The sequence below is a fragment of the Protopterus annectens genome, chromosome 6.part0, assembly GCF_019279795.1.
Source record: "Protopterus annectens isolate FY-2018-M chromosome 6.part0, PAN1.0, whole genome shotgun sequence".
Taxonomy (NCBI): domain Eukaryota; kingdom Metazoa; phylum Chordata; order Ceratodontiformes; family Protopteridae; genus Protopterus; species Protopterus annectens.
In genome coordinates this window covers 733,145,795-733,161,150 of record NC_056737.1, presented here as the reverse complement: position 1 = coordinate 733,161,150, position 15,356 = coordinate 733,145,795, and the positions used below count along the sequence as shown (strand labels likewise).

The window sequence follows — 15,356 nt, the reverse complement described above, 5'->3', positions numbered from 1 at the left end:
CATTTGAGAAAATTGATATGTTGGACAAAAAAGTTGAATTCAGATTAGTGTGTTTTTTTTCATTTTGGCACACCAGGCTGACATTTTGTTTTGATATCGATTGTCATGCAGGTTTGCTAATTAGCGGAACCTAGCCTAGGTGGAAATGTGAGACTCTGGCACATTGAAGTAAAAAGTCTTTTATCTTGGTAATTTGACACTTTTGAAAGCTTCTTTCAGAGAATGTGTAGTACATCAGTAGGAACAACATTTTGTAAAACTCAGTGCAGACCAGTGAATGACACTTGATCTACTGACTGTTAAACTTGGCAGTATTTTTCAGGTTTTCCTTTCTTAGTGAATGGAAGTCTAATCTGGCAACAAAGGGTAGGGCTACTTGTTCTCGCATTCAGGGCTGTCAGAATGCATTTTGGGACAGATTTAGTCTTTCAAGGGAAATACTCTCATCAGGATGTCTGCCCCCATGAGGGCAGACAGGAGAAAAATAAATAAATTTAAGAATGAATACTTTTTCGTTTAAAGTAGCTTTTTGGAAGTGCAGAAAATCATGACTAGATGTTTTTTTCATCATTTACCCAGAAGTTAATCTTAGAGTAATTCCTGAATATTCCAGGGCTAGCTTGAGTTTAGGTTTCGTTTTTACTTTAAAGGAGACCATTTTGTGCTCTGACCTTACCAGAGAAGATGTTATGCTAGGGGATGTGCAGCACTCTTCCATATTAGTGAGGACCAGGACCACTATGGTTGTACCCTGGTTGGTATAGTGACAATCTGGTCTAGGGAGTTTGTTTACAAAACCCTGGAGTCTCTGTGCCTGTATGTTTGGTGTTGTATAGGATTCCCAGTTAACAGTGGGGTGGATGGTGATTTTTTTTTTCATTGAGTTATCCGTTTCCTGATTCATACAGGGGAAACTTTTAGCTTGCAAGGAAGTGGTAATGGATTTTGCCTATGGTGATTTCAAAGTGGAGAAGCTCAAGTGTCGTGTCCTTTTTGACCAGCCTAGAGGTATATTTATTTTTTATGTAAATATAGACACCTTTGCCTTTAGTCCCTGTCTGTGTAGTAGCTGGTCTAAATGTATGGAAGGCATTATAACCCTGCACTGTTGGCGTGTTCTCTGCCACTTTAAACCGTGTCTCAGTGACTGCACAAATGTCCGCATTCTCTAGGGTATGTAGAGCTGCTAGGGAGTGGAGTTTAGACTCCTAGCATTTAGCAATAACACCTTTTAGATTTTCTTGGTTTTGATTTCCTCTGTCAGAAGTACTTTCAGCTTGGCATTGCCTAAAAAAAGTCATTATGGAGTTAAGTGTTTCAGCTAATGTTTGAAAGCCAAGAGGGGAAAGGTGCAGACCATCTCTGGCAAAGCAGTATGGTCTGGTACCAGCATGGAAGGAGATGGTCAAATATTGCATCCCCTTAGAATGACACCAGAAACTAAGCCAATCAGTAAAGTTTTATATTGTGTTCATATTGTGGCATCATCTGTGGAGAATGTAAAATGCTGCTTAACGCTATGTTCGTAGCATTGAGCGACATTTTGCATTCTCCAAGGCTGATGCCATAACATGAACAACTGTTTTTCCAGAGACCTGGTTCAAGACCAGTGAAAACACTCCATAAGTGTAGAGTTTCAGTGACTTTCAAACATTCAGGAGCACCATATTGGATGAAGACACTAAAGGTGGTGGTGTCTGCATCTTCTTAGTTTCTCCTCCAGACTTGTTAAACAAGATAACTTGGAACTCCTTCATGCCCAGCTTACTATTATCAAAATCCCTTGCCAAATCATAGCTAACTAGAGGACCCCCTGTACCTCCCACTTTGTCCCACTCCTCTGACATAACTAGTATGGAGTCCCTATGTATTAAGTCAAACACCATTCTTCTAGGAGACTTTTAACTACCCCTTCATAAACTGGGAAGCTTATACATCCTCAAATATGTATGCCCAGAAAATTTTCCAAACTTCATCAACAGAAACTCTCTGGGCCAGTTAGTCTTCTCTCCAGCCAGGAGTGACAAAGAACTGGATTCTCTTTACCATTATGCAGCAACTGTGTTCCCACCCAACTGAAACTTCTTGTCTGGTTAAATCTGACCCCAAACCAGTCAAATTCACCCCAAGCCAATCCTTTGCTGCTAAATTCTGTGCTCCATGAATATAGCTGTATTGACCCATCTGCTCCGCTGAAGTAAAAACAATGCCAAATTCAAAAGTAAATCCCCGTGTTGGAGCCCTAATATAAACAGACTCTCTATAATAAAAAGAAAAAATCTCACTGCATGCAAAAACAAATTTAACTCTAAAGAGGCCAAAAACAGCCTTCCAAAACTAAATAAGGAACTTTATACCTTTATCAAATCAACCAAAGCTAGATATGGAGTAAACTTTTAAAAGTTTGAACATTTCAATGGAGATCCCGTACAGTGCGGCAATGGAAGTTTTCCATTGTCTGCACTGTAGTGCGATCTCAGAGTTGGTATATTTAAAGAGTGGGGGGTGCAGCAGGGCTTGCCCCCCCTACTTAAGCTTTCACATAGGTTATTTTCTGTCCTTTTTTTTTTTTTTTTTTTTTTTTTTTTTCAAACTTAGTTTGAACATATGGTCTCGACCATATGGTGTTCAAACTTTTTAAAAGTTTATCTGATATAGACCCGTAAAAATAGCCACCTAAGTGAAAGATGGCCGCACAGTGTTTTCTTACATTGTTGGAAACTTTGGAAACTTCAGAAACAATGCCCAGCATTGTGCAGGGTTAATGGTAAATTTATATCCTATACTCTGACACAGACTACAGTGAACTAAATTTTGACTGCTAGTGGATTGGAAAACTTAACACATCTTCAAATATTCTCATACCACATACCTACATCTATACTCCTCCTCAAATCTCCCAGTGACAAGTCCTCAAGGTGTCATCTAAGGCCAATAGCATTACTTCTATGGGGCCAGGCAACATAGAGTGCTGCCTGCTGGATAGCCTGAATCATGACTAATAAGACCCCCTACAGAAGCTGTTCAAAATCTGCCTCAAAACAAGCTTTGTGGCAGATGAATGGAGGACAGCAACAGTCCTTCCTTCCACAAAGGGGGGGGGGGGCTTCACTGGCCCTGGGTAGTTGTATGCCTGCCCAGCCTCATCTGTAAGGCTATAAAAAGCAACAATTATAGAATTTAATAAGTAAGGATAAAGATAACCTGCAGACTCTTGACCCAAGTCAGTTCACATTCATCAAGAGCACATTTGGCCTATCTATCCTGGTCAACAACTTTGAAAACGTTACTGTAGCGAAAGATGAGGGCAAATCAGTGCAAACCATATATCTAGACTTCAGAAAAGTGTTAAACACCATCCCACACTATGGTATCATAGATAAAATCTCTGAGCTAAATGTGTATGTCTATGTAACTGGTTGGATAGCAGACTGGCTCACAAATAGAGCTGCCACCACCTTCAACTCTGTTTCTATCTCCTCCCAGGTGCTCGTTACTCATGGTGTGCCTTCATACTGTATTTGGGACTCATGTTCTTCATGTAGTAAACTCCCTGTAATTTGCATTCACAATTGTTTTCTTATAGTCCTCCAACTAGTATGAAATAGCATACTTGCAAAATCTTATTGTAATGTATGTACATCCTTAACATTCAGTGCTGCAGTATTCTTAACATATGGGATTCCCTACTGTGGAACTCTCCAGTCTACCAAAGACACCTGTTATTTTAAAGGTACGATGAACATCACCCAAATTCGCCTTGCATAGTGTAAGGGCATAAAGGTGATGTTCAGGCCTACAATAGTCAGAACTTCTTTGCTGCCAGTCCAGATGTATCTTCTCCATCATTCTTTTACCTGGGTCTGTTTTCTCTCCGTTGAATGCATTTTTGTCTCCAGTGATTACATACATCTGTTGCTGACTTCTTTGCAGTTGCAGATAAGTACCCTGTTGGGGTTTTTTGTGTGCTTTCTTGTCTTGATTTGTGCTCCTTGGGGTTAATGTCATCCAGGAAGGGTAACTGCCAATGAGAGAGACTTCCCCATCAAGGCCACTATGTATCTTTTTTTTTTTTTTTTTTTTTTTTTTTTGTCTAGGAGCTTCTCATGACTCTGCATCTTGTTTAGTTTGTCAGGCATTTGTCCTGAAAACCCTTTGCAGTAGACTTTTTTTTTTTTTTTTCTCCTTTCCTTGTTTCTCGAGAACCAGCATCTTAAGTTTCTCACTAAAGATACAGTGGAAGGAATCTTCCACTCTGAAGGTCAGCCATTAGGAAGAAGAAGGTGAAAAAGATATGACCAGAATATTCTGCTGTCCAGCCTCTGCCAGGTGTTTCTTCAAGGCCATTACAAACCCAGAGGCTTGGCCAGCTGTCATGTTGGATTTCTCTGTCGCAACCATGTTGGAAGCTAATGTGGATCCAGCTGGCAGTATGTTGGAAGAGGCTTTGCAGGCGTCCATCTTGGATGTTCAGGGGAACCATGTTATTTTTTTTCTAAGGGGTCTTGGAGTTTTCTCCATTTTTTTTTTTTAGTTGGGGAAGAAGTTCCTACTACGGTTCTCAATGGTCATCCTGGGTCTCAGCCTTCTCAGTGTTTTGGAGGGGACATTCCCTTAAAGAAAAAACTTGTTTCTTCTGCTCCTAGGGATCCACAAAGTGACTTTCAGACCTTTACTCTGGGGCTATTTACTGCTTTAATGCTCTTAAAGCCTCCTCAAGGGGTTTTGGTTCCTGCTGTTCTTTGGTCCTCTACACCCCTTAAAAGGCCTAGATATCAGGATTCTTTTGAGGATGAGTTTGGTTCTGATGATGAATCCCTGACTTATTCTACTCATATTCCTTCTCCTTTGGATTATAGGTCAGAGGAGGAGGAGGAATCTACTAGTCCTGATGTTCCTTTTGAGGAAGTTTCTGTTAGGGACATGCTCTAGGATGATGGATTTTTTTTTTTTAAGTGGAATTGTACTCAGGTCTCTGATGCTCGTAAGAGGTACTATGACTTGCTGTAGTTGGAATCTCATAAGCCTGCTGCTATTCCTCCTCCTGTTTTGGCTGATTTACTGGATGCTTTTTCCAATGACTCTCATGTGCCTGATTCTCTGCCCCCTGCTCCCAAGAATCCGGACAGGTTTTATAGGGTGCTTGAGGATTGTTTTATTATATAAATGTCCTGCTGCTGATCCCTCTTTAGTGTCTGTAGCCTCTGATAAGACATCTCAGTTGCTTCCTTCACTCAAGTTACTGCCTTCTGATAAAGACAGCAGAGCTATGTTAAGGCTGGGAAGAAGGTTTACACTTCTGCTACCCTAGCTTTTAGGGCTATTAATTATCAGACTCATATGTCTAGGTATGTGTTGGCTCTTCTTTCTCAGGTCTGTCTACTTATTTCTGATTTTCCAGACTCTGAGACTAAAACTTCTGTTCTATCCTTGCTAGGGACTTCCTCTCAAGTCATTTGTCATTCTATTAAATGTAGTTATGATGCGTCTGATGCCTCTTCTAGGGCTGCTGTTTTTGGCTCGGTGATGAGGAGGCACTCTTGGTTTAGGCTTCAACCTCTACCTGATATTAAGACTAAATTGATGGATGCTCCTCTGGTTTCTAAGCTTTTGTTTGAGGAAGCTGCTGTTTGTTTTAGGCCTTTCAGTATAAGGGTAAGGCCTTACAGAAGCTTAAATGTGTGTTTTCTTCTATGCCAAAATTTCAGAGAAACTACCCCACTAAGTCTACCTTTGTTCATAGGCAATCCTGCCCTTCTACTAAAGGTAAGAAGAGCAGCAAATGGGCTCTTCTTGCTTAAGCTCCTCAGTTTTCAGGGACTCTGAAGCCTTCCAGACAAACCAGATGCTGCATGACTATCCATCTCTTCCCAGCCACATTCCTCTTTCTCTTCCTGTTTGACTTCAGATCACTCAGGATTCTTGGGTTCTGTCAATAATTCATCAGGGGTACTTCATGGGGTGGAAATCTCATCCTTCTTTTATGGCATTACTCGGGAACAACTTCCCTTTTTCCCAGAGGTTTTTCAAAATCTCTTTACTTAGGGTACTGATTCAAGAGATGTCTGTGTCCCACAGGTGGAGAGGGTTCTACTCCAGACTGTTTCTAGTGCCCAGTAAAGAGGGCTCTTTACCTCTTTTATCTGAACACTTTTGTAGAAGTGCCTTCCTTTCAGATGTTGTCGCTTCAGATTCTGTTAACTCTCTTGCTCCCTCAGGTCTGTATGGTGTCTCTTGATTTGAAGGATGCTTATCTCCATATTCTGATCCATCCTTGTTTCAAGAAATGTTTGCATTTCTCTGTTGCTTCTGGCATTTTCAGTTCTTTGCCCTTCGGCTTTTCCACTGCTCCAAGGGTGTTCACCAAATGCCTTGCTGCTGTGATTGCTTTTTCAAGGCTTCAAGGGATCCAAATATTTCCTTACTTGGATGACCTGTTGATTTTGGGCGCCCTCTCCAGAAACCCTTTTGCAAAATCTTTATTTTGCAATTTCCCTTCTTCAGAGTCTGGAGCTCACTATAAATTTCAGAGAATCTTCCCTGGCTCCTTCTCAAGATCATGTTTTTCTGGATTGCAGGATCCAGACAGTGCCAATGCTGGCTTCCCTGCACCCTCCAAAGGTCTTGACTCTCATTCTTTCTTTTACACTCTTTTCCTCTGGCTTCCATTACCACCAGGGAGTTTCTGAGAGCTCTGGGATGCACATGCTCTAGACTTTGTAGTTCCTCTTCTTCCTTGTCTCAGTCAGGAACCTCACTGGTGGATTCAGCAGTTGTCTCTGAATCCAGGGATCCCTTTTCATCCCCCTTTTCCCTCTCGTGAATTGTTCACAGATGCTTCACACATGGGATGGGGGTGACATTTGGCTCCTTAAAAGTTCAGGCAGTGTGGTCGCCTTGTCAGCAGAAGGAGCACATCAGTATCAAAGACCCGAGATCTCTTTTTGGGCCTTTCATCCTCTTTCTCTCCAGGGCCTCTCGAGGTGTTCACAGACAATATCACAGTAATGTGTTATACTAACAAACTGAGAGGAATGAGATCTTACCTTCTTTGTTGGTTGGCACTTCTGGTATGGGAATCTTGCTATCAAGTGACTCTTCATGCAGTTTATATCCCTTCTGGTCAGAACACTGTGGCAAACACACTGAGCATGTCCTTAACTCAGTCCCACAAATTGATGCTTCACAGGGATGTGTTTCTGGACATTATCCACCAGTGGGGTACTCCTCAAGTGGATCTTTTTGCCTGTCTGGGTCCTGGGTCCTCTGGTGTGAAAGGTGGACACCCTCTCATTTTCTTGGAAGGGGATGTTTCTTTATGCATTCTCTCATTCCAAAAGTTCTGTTCAAAATTCAACAGGATGCTTCCAAAATCTTGTTGTCGACTTCCTTTTGGCTGTGACAGCACTGGTTCCCTCTTCTGCATTTAGCCAGGGGCAATCATCACAAGTTGCCTCAGTGTGGATCTACACTCTCTCAAGACAAGGGATCTGTCATCCATCCCCACCTGTCCACACTTCAACTGAGACTATGGGTGATAGGATTTTGATTCCTCATAGACTTTTTTTCTGATGTGCTGCAAGTCTTGCAGGAGGCCAGGAAAACTACTATTAGAAAATCCTACTTATCCAAATGGAAGAGGTTTTCTATTTGGTGTCTCTCGTAACCTGAACCCACTTAATGTGGATGTTCCTTTGGTTCTGTCTTATTTGTTTGAGTTGCTCAATGCTGGTTTTGCCTGTTCTTCTATTAAGGCTCACTTATCAGCTATCTCTGCTTGTCTGCCTTTATCATCACCTTTAGCTTTTTGATTTGAGGTGAAACAATTTTTTAAATGCATACTTAATAGACCTCCAAGGAAGCCTGTTCCTCCTCCCTGGGATCTTAATTTTGTTTTAGAGAAGTTGACTCTGGCTCCTTTTGAGCCTGCTGCTTCAGCTTCCTTGCAACATCGTTCTTTTGTTAGTGCTAACTTCTGCCACATGGGTGTCTGAGTTGCAGGCCATTATGGCTTATCCTCCTTTTTTGATCTTTCATAAGGACAGTGTGCCCTTGAACACGAACTGTTCTTTTATGCCTAAGGTGGTTAATGAGTTATAACTTAGTCTATTAATCTGCCTACTTTTTTCCCCTCTCTGCAAACTGACAGTGAGAGGGTGCTGCATACTTTGGATGTGCATAGCAACTCGGGGTTTATTTGGATTAGAAAATACGATCAGTTATTTGTTTTGTTTTCATCCTAGATCTTTGGGTCTTTGGTATCCAAGCAAACTATTTCTTCTTGGATTTCTGAGACTATTTCTTTTTGTTACACTTTTCATGGCAAGAGCCTTCCCTCTTCAATCAAGGCTCATTCTACTAGAGCTGTGGCTTCTTCTGGTGCTTTTTTTTCAAGAGCTTGGATACTAATTCTATTCTTGAAGCAGCCACCTGGACTCCTGTGCATACCTTTACCAAACACTACAAGTTGGATGGTATCTCTAGAACCAGGGCTGGTTTGCTGGTGCTGTTCTTCATGGCTTTATAGGGGACTCTTCTGCTCCTTCCCCTCCCTACTTTCCTCTTTGACACTCTCCCATATGCTAAGAATACTGTAGCAGTGAATGTAAGGACATATTATGTCCTTGCTTTCACTGCTGCAGTATTTGCTCCCTCCCTCCTTCCCCCTAGTCCTTTGCCTTCCTGGATGTACAGATTACCTCTTGGGTTCCTTGGACTGGTGCTGCTACCAGGGCATTATGGTAGGCCTGAATTTCACCTTTATGCTCTATGCTAGGCAAGGAGCATTTGGGTGATGTTCAGCATACCTTTAAAGTAACAGGCGTCTTTAGTAAACTGGCCGGACATCGGGCTTCCACGGCAGAGAATCGCATATGTTAAGAATACTGCAGCAGTGAAGGCAAGGATATCTACCATTATGGTAAGATTTTACACAACTGTACTTTTTTCTATCATTTTGTATGGCTGCTTAGACTAACCTAAAAAGTGGAATAACTTTTACTGTATGCTATTACTAAGCAAATCTATGCATACTTTTTCTTCTGCCCACTTCTCCACTCATTTGAAATCTTGCTCCTTCTCTTCCATATTTAATGCAATATTTTATGTTCTGTTTTAAACCATGTACATGCATTTCTCTCTTTCTTTGCTCTTTTTTTTTTTCCTCCTAAAATCTCCATAACAGCTTTTCCATTATTCAGCTGGACATTTTTCATTGCTTGATATAAGAAGTCACAGTGCAGTGGTCCTAGTACTGACTCCTGGTTACAGTTTGGAAAGTGTGTCCATTGTATAATGGTCATGGCAGTGTAGTGGCTATTTGACAGATTATGTAGTTAAGAAATGTGCCCTCCAGTACTAAGTACATCCTGTGTATACAAATATGCAGGAAACATAGCTATGAATGTAAATATATGGAAAACAATGGCATGAGGAAATGAAACCGTACCTGCAAGCATGACTGCTGTTCAGGGATGCATGAATAGTGGCTATGCATGCAAATGTGTTTGAAAATGCATGAAGAAATGAGAAGGTATTGACTGCTGTTCAGGGATATATGAAGTGTAGTCAGTCGGGTTGTTGTTCAGAAGGTCATGAAATGTAATCAGATTGCACAAAAATAGTTGCACTATACGGCCTGATTGTATGGTACATCTGCATAGTGCAGTATGCTAGTAACCTGGGTCTATATTAGAACATCGAACTTTCGAGTGTTCTAATATAGAACCCTATTAATCAAAAATTTAAAACATCAGACATACAAAACAGTGAATTTTTTCCTAGGGAAAAAATTCGCTGTTCCAAAACACACACACACAGCACGAGCACACCAAACAAACAGCAATCCACACACATACACCTAAACTCTTACACCTAACCCTACACTAAACTACACATACACCACTAACTATCCACTTACCTTGACACAAACCCTAACCCTAAGGTCCGTCACTATCGCACAGTCACCTCACCCGCACCCTAACCCTAACTCACCTACTCCGCCCTAACCCTCACGTCCACACAATCGCCCACTTACCTGAACCCGACCCATAACTTTCCACCACAGCACTGAAAATACCAAAGCAACAGAAACGGACAACCAAATTCTTTCCCTAGGAAAAAATTCTGTTTTCTGTTTCTTCGATATTTTCAGCATTCGCTGAAAATGGGTCGATATTAGAACACTCGAAATTTTGAAATGTTCTAATATAGACCCTAGTAACCTAATTAACATGAAAGTTAAGTTATATGCTGCATAACTGTTTATGGGAAATGTGATTAGACTGTGGAGGGATGTTTGGATAACAAGCATCTTGACCAGCTAGAAGGTCAGCAGCAGTTCAGTGCAAACCAGGCTAACATATCTGTAGTTCACCCGGGAGATGGAGGAAGGCCACACTGTTCTGACCCGGAAAGTGGTGAGACCATGCCATCTGTAATAGGATGATATACACACTTTCTGGAAGTGTTCAGTAACATCTGAGACCAGCAGGCCACAAGGACATTTTTCAAATCCATTTTTATACCACAACTAATCATGCCTCTCAACCTCTTGGCACAAGAAATCTAGACAAAGCCAGAAAAATTGAGGGAACAAAGGCCCCAAAATAGGAACAGATTTTAAATACTGTTCCAATAAACTTTAGAAAGTTGCTAGAATGACAGATTTTTACATTATTATACATTAAATTTAGCGACTTTACTCCTCGGTGATTTGCCAGAAAATCACAAATTTTATGAGGAACAGATCAAAAAATAAGAGGCAAAAATCTGGACAGTTAAGAGGTATGCAACTAATAAGGTACTATAATTTGCTTTTGGAATCCTAAGACCATATTTGGATGTCCTATTCCCTTTTGTCCTATGGTACATAACATTCCAAAATGCTACAGGTGAATGTGCTCTTACTGTGAAATCATTTTGCCAAGTAATGCTGGGTGTTACTGACTTCATTCATGTAGCACCTCTTCAACTTGATTGGGTTGCTTAAGTGAATGATATAGAACGGCATTCTTTATCTTTCAGGCACTGTGCAATATAGAGGGCACCATTCGAACGGCATTCTTTATCTTTCAGGCACTGTGCAATATAGAGGGCACCATTCGAAATGTGTGTGTCTATCACCCTTCCAGGACATTCAACACTCCCACAAGCAGTGTGTGGACCAAGTCCTTAGAGTCATTTTCAGAATGGAGAATTTCAAATGATTGTTTCATAGGTAAGTTTTCATTCAAAAGGCTGGAGGAAGGTGACCTGCAAACATCAAGTAGAACTTCATACATTTTTTTTAAGAATGGTGTGTGTGAAGCATGCAGTCATACCTGTTCTAGAATAGACACAATGCAACTTGTAGCATTTTATGTAAGGACATGCACATAAATGCAAATATTTCAGGCATGGGCAATAATGGCCTTCTAGCCTACCAGTATACCAAAGCAGTCACCACCATAAGTATCCAATCTGTTCTTAAAAATATCTAATCCAGTGCATCTTTTAATATAATTGGATAGCCTAACCCAGGTGTCCTCTGCTTTGTCAGAGAATCGGTTAGCATGTCTCTCATCCCTTCTCCTACACCAGTTGTCCAGTCCTTCTGTAGTAATCCTTTGACCCTAAGGTTTCCCAGTGGTGGTTGTGTATAAATGTATTATACACTTGACTATGGACTCCTCTTAAGTTGTCGTGTCTCTGATAGATATTTTAATCTTTCACAATTAAAACTTTCACTTCAATAGATACTCTTGGTATAATTTCACTATATTATTTCCAGTTTACATATGCTAATATTCTTATAAGGTTTCCATATTACTGTTCTGTACTCCATATATTACTCTGTTCATGTTTATTATGTTGCATATATTATTTCATACATGTTTAGGACATGATGTGCATAAAACCAAGGTGTTTTTTTTAACTATTTTGTGTAATGCACAGTAATAAGTGGCTCCATATTGTGTATGTATTGATCTGAGTCTGGGTGGTGAATTGTTTAGACTTCTTCATTGCTAACAGTAGTGTTGGATTACACGGAGGCTTTGTACATGTTACCAGAGCATCTTAAGCCACAGTTCAGTGAATGGTTTGCAATCATGTTATCAGAAATGAGAACATGGGACCTGAACACCCTGGTCAGTAAAGGTGCTCAGCTGATAAGCTGGGACAGATAGCTGGAGTAGTAGTTGGACAGATCTGGGAAACCCAAGTGTATTATGTGGGTGTCCTGGGTATGCCTAGACGGTGCTTATTTGTGGGAACAAGTTCAACTACCTCTTCCAGAAAAGCTTCTCCTGCATCAGTGGGGAGGTTGGTGACTTGGTATCTGAATCAGCTTTAATTCAAGACCTCCGAATTTGAGGCAGGAACAAGGAGCTGTAGCCAAAAACACCATTGATGCTTGTCATGGCAGTAACCCTAAGGCCTGGTGATAGAAACTAGTTATGAAGGAAGCTGTTGGGTTAAAGAGAGAGGTAATCCAAGAACTTCTGGTTGAAAAGGGGCTTTGGATTTGACTGACTGGTATTAATGATGCTCTTGGAGGGCAGGAGATGTAACCGTTGTTGAAGGCCTGGGTATGGCAGGAGTTTTTTGAGGCCATGGAGAATGTTTGCCAGCACTTCTTTGAGGTAATCCAATAATCTACCGGTTGAAGAAGAGAGAGGTAGGTTGTTCCAAATCTTAGCAAGACTGCAGAAACACATTGCCTTGGGACATTGCTGAGAGGTGGAAGAAGCACTTTCAGGAACTCTTAAATCCAGCTGACGTCTTCATTTGAGGTGGCAGTGGCAGTATCTTATTATAGATGGGCCACTGTGGTCTCTAAACACTTTTTTCTGTGGCAGGGTTACGGAAGTGGATGAGATTTGTGGACAGTATTTGGGTGCTATGGGTAACAGGTTGCTTCAGTATTAGAAGGGTGACATAAATCCCCCAAAAAACTAAAATGCTGTTATTTTCACCATCACATAGGTCTACCACTTTCACCTTTACCATAAAATCAAATGATGGCACAATAATCTCCCCTGACCCCTCTACAAAACTATTAGGCGTCATCATAGATGACAATCTAAAATTTGACCTACATGTGGACCAAACTATCAAAACCATCAATAAAAAACTAGGGTCACTTTACAGAATAAAAGCCTTCCTAACCCCTCCATCTAAAATTGCTATAGCTCGCTCTCACCTTCTTTCAACCCTTCTGTATGCATCCCCTCTACTCTCGAATTTAAACAAGACTGTCCTTAACAAACTCTCAATTTGCTACAACCACATTGCCAGGTTTGCCACTGGGCTGCCTTTTAGGACACATCATTGCATCAATCTAAATCAGCTTGGGTGGCTTGAACTACCCAGCCTAATCCAGTATAATCAACTGATTATGGCCTATAAAATCCTCTATAATCTGGACAATACTCCTGCACTTAAAAATATTATCACCCCCTATAACAATCCTGGACCACTTCGATCCTCTAACAAACTACTAATTCAGACTAGCAAAATTAAAAACACAGCCGGTGATTCTCTTTGCAAACTCTGTAAGTAGATCCTGGAACTCTCTTCCAGTTGATATTACCTTACTTTCCACCTTAGGTCAATTTAAAACTAGACTCAAACAACATTTGTCACCTAACTGGCTATGTCAATCTATCAAGCCTGGCTAACTCTCTCTCTAGAATGTTTAAAAATCTGCTAACCAGTTTACTGTGTAATTTAATTTAATCCTGACTTGTGCTCAGGATTAACTGTAACCTGTGGAATTTGTGTAACTTGCTTACTTATGTAATCTCTGTAAATAGTCTGTTTGTAATATGTAATGCTGGTATTATGTAATGCTGTATCTGTTTACCCTTGGAGCTTTTCTCCCCAGGCCTCCACTGAAAATGGACATGCATCCAGTCGGACTATCCCGGTCAACAAATGTAAAATAAATAAAAATAATTCCTCTGGATTGGTTAACCTGCATAGTGGTCATCCTTTTCAAAGAGGGACAGGAGAGCGTGTTCATTTTATACTACAATCACACTCTTGAGTATCCTTGAGTACTTCAGAGGAGACAAACCAGACTTGACTACTGAATGAAGAGCAGTGCTGATTTCTGTCCTGGCTATGGAACAGCGGAATCAGCACCTTTTTTTTTATATACTGGTGCAGATAATTGAAGGGGTCATGGGTGTTTACTAATACTGCCTATGCTTTATCGGTCATGGAGAAGGCATATTACCACAATTCCCAGAATATTTTATGGGAAGTGCTGTAATACTACAGGGTTCCAAGGCCACTGATGCATGCCATGTCACACCTGTATTTGATTGCAAAAGATGTCTTTTTCTCACTGTCCTGCTTTTCTCCTTCCTTGGTCTACCCACTCCGTTCACCCTATGGGCTCACTCCACCCACCCCAGTAGCTCTACATTTATAACTACCTCACCACACCCACCATATCCAACAGCCAATCCAAATTAAGCAACACCATTCAGCCAATCCAATTTAGCTACCACACCACTACCTAGTTCCCCCTTCTTAACTTCTCTCAGAAATAGTCCACCCCCACAAACCTTCAACACCACAAACTACTCATCTTACAAACCAAAAACCTTTCACCCAATAACCAATAAATTACCTCCAACTTAAATTCACTGTACCTTCATTAAAACCAAAACAATGCCCCTAAAAACTCAAACCATACTAACACAAACACTACTGCTAACAACCTTACTTTTACTAAACTATCTGACTCGATAAAAATATATCAACCACTCCTCCCAATTCCATACCACTATATCATCCATCACAAATGTTACAAATAACTCTATCCACATATGTCCTTGTCTCTTCCACTTCAACTCCACTATGCTCTTCCTCTATAAAGTCCTAACTACAAATAGGACACTAAACCACTCCACTCAAATACCCTCTAAACTTACCTTTTTCATTTACTATACCAACTAAGAAAATATCTCTCCCAGCATCCTATCTTAATCCTTCTCTCTGGTGACCTACACCCAAATTCTGGTCCCTCTTCCTCTCCTGACTTATCCTCCCAACCCCATCCCCCTCCTGCAACTATGAAATCCCTCACATTCTCTGCCCTTAATACTCAAAGCCTCTGTAATAAAATACCAAACCTTCATGGCTGGCTACTACACAATCAGCCAGACATTCTGTCCATCTCAGAAACCGGGCTCAAGCCTCATATAAAAGACTCAGAACTGCTACCCCCCCAATTGACGCATACTGAGAAAAGACAGAACCCATAAAATAGGGTGGTGTCGCACTCTTATATACTCTGCTTCCCTCCTAGTCACCCCCTATACCAAACCCTTCCCTAATTTCAGTAAAGCAGAAGCAATACTAGC

The 15,356-nt window shown here is 40.9% G+C and overlaps 1 protein-coding gene across 3 annotated transcripts in view; it reads left to right on the top strand.

The window, feature by feature from the left end:
• Window positions 1-15,356, top strand: part of TBPL2 (TATA-box binding protein like 2) — a 559,024-nt gene that overhangs the window by 42,429 nt on the left and 501,239 nt on the right. The window contains exon 2 of one of the 3 annotated variants that reach the window (XM_044074425.1): window positions 11,077-11,218. The exons of the other annotated variants lie outside the window; for them this stretch is intronic. The gene's annotated coding sequence lies outside the window, so the exon portion shown is untranslated. The remainder of the gene's footprint in view (window positions 1-11,076; window positions 11,219-15,356) is intronic. 3 annotated transcript variants of the gene reach the window in all.